The sequence below is a fragment of the Octodon degus genome, unplaced genomic scaffold (genome assembly GCF_000260255.1).
Source record: "Octodon degus isolate 3935 unplaced genomic scaffold, OctDeg1.0 scaffold00294, whole genome shotgun sequence".
NCBI classification, from domain to species: domain Eukaryota; kingdom Metazoa; phylum Chordata; class Mammalia; order Rodentia; family Octodontidae; genus Octodon; species Octodon degus.
In genome coordinates, this window is record NW_004524870.1 from 840,258 (window position 1) to 842,192 (window position 1,935).

Genomic DNA, 1,935 nt, shown 5'->3' on the forward strand with positions numbered 1-1,935 from the left:
TAGGGGCCTGGAGATGGGAAAATTTTGGTCAAAGAATAAAAAAATTTAGTTATACAGAAAGACTAAATCCAAGTGACCCATGGACATAGTAATGATAGTTAATAATAAGGGTGTGTTCCTGAAAATTGTAAAGAAAGTAGATATTAAGTATTCTCATCACAACAAAACATTGTATATCAAGAAAATGTGTCATAATTGGCTCATTAGCATGTTAATTTTGCCATTCCATAACTTATATATATTCTGAAACATGCTGTACACAACATATATGATTTACCTGTCAAGAAAAAGTGAAAATAGGCAGCTCTTTAGGGGTAAATATAGTATACATTAGTTAAATATTTGGTCACATGAAAGCTTGCAATTTCTAGTGTAACAAATGCTGTTTACGCTGTCTTTTGTGGACCACTATCACAGATTTAATGTTGAAAAGAATGAAATCATTCTTAATACTTATTAGGGTTGGCCAAATAGCTCAGCAGATTAAAGCACCTGCAAGCAAACACAGGGGCTGGGGGTTCAATCCCCAGGCCTGCCATGCCGGCCCCGCCCCCGGGATGCACTGAGATGGTAATTGAGACTGGGCATCATGACACACGCCTGTAATCCCAGGTCTCGGGAGGCTATAAACAGGCAGATCACTATGAGTCCTATCTAACAGTGAAGCCCTGAGCATCCTGTAGACCCTTCCCTAAAAAATACCTTCTTATTTAGAAGACACATTTTTAAGACTATTAAGACATACTCCTTTTTGATGAAAAGATTTAACAAACAAAAACACAGGATTGTTGACTATAATCATCATTAAATTAGAGTTTCACATAAAAAATGAATTTCCATAGAAATCTACCTGATGCCATATTTGAGACATACACTGAAGAATTATCTGCTGTTTGTATGAACTCAAATGAAACCAAACATCCTGAATTATATATGACAAACTTTCATCTAGTCTAAATATGCACAATACATAACAGATTGATAGATGACATAGTTTTGTTTGCATTAACTAAAAATTAATCTCTAGAATTTCTTAAGTTTAAAAACCGAGGTACAGAGAGAATCAAGATATATTATGTACAGGTAGAAACTCTATGATGAATGTGATCAGCATGAAAAGCCAAAGTGTACCAGTAGAATGAATTAAAAGAATGAGATACAATTAAGAGTACATAAAGATAGGGAGAGAAGAATGTTACCAACAAAGGAAATAGGAAGAGGAAAATCGTAAAGGATTCTGGCTTCATTAAAGTGATCTGTGAACATCTAGCGATGGAGAAAAGAGGTTAGCGCAAGAAGGACTAGGCTTGGTGCTCTGAAACTGGTACGCTTCCAACAAGATGAAAAGCACATCCCTATTGACAAGAGACTGCGCAAGTACTAGGCGCCCCATGGGAGAAGGAGCCTGGTGGCAAGGAACAACAGAGAAATGGCAAGAGTGATAAAAGTGGGTTGCACATAGAGGAATTATGCATGACAAAAGGAGCGGAAGTCCCACATGAAAAGGAGATCCAGTAACTTTAATAAATTCTGTTCTCCTTAGAAGTGTGATGGAAGCCTGGGGAGATCCTTCCATGGTTTAAGCACCGGCCTGGCAACTGCAAGGACTGGGGTTCTAACTCTGGGACTGCATGCAATGCTGGCCTCAGAACCCACTGAAACTGGGCTGAAAAAAACTGCAACTTCATTAATATGAGATAATTGAAGCAATTTACTTAAAGTTACAGTTAGGAAAGGGCAATGCAAAGAATGAACCCCCAAAATCTCCTATTTATTTCACTTAGCTACATTGTCACACCAACCAGCAGAATTTTTTTTTTCATTTTTTGGGTACAGGGTGTACAGACTCATAGTGATTCTCCTGTTTTCAGCCTCCCAAGTGCTGGGATTACAGGCATGGACCACCATGCCCAGTCTCAACCATCTTGTCAGTGC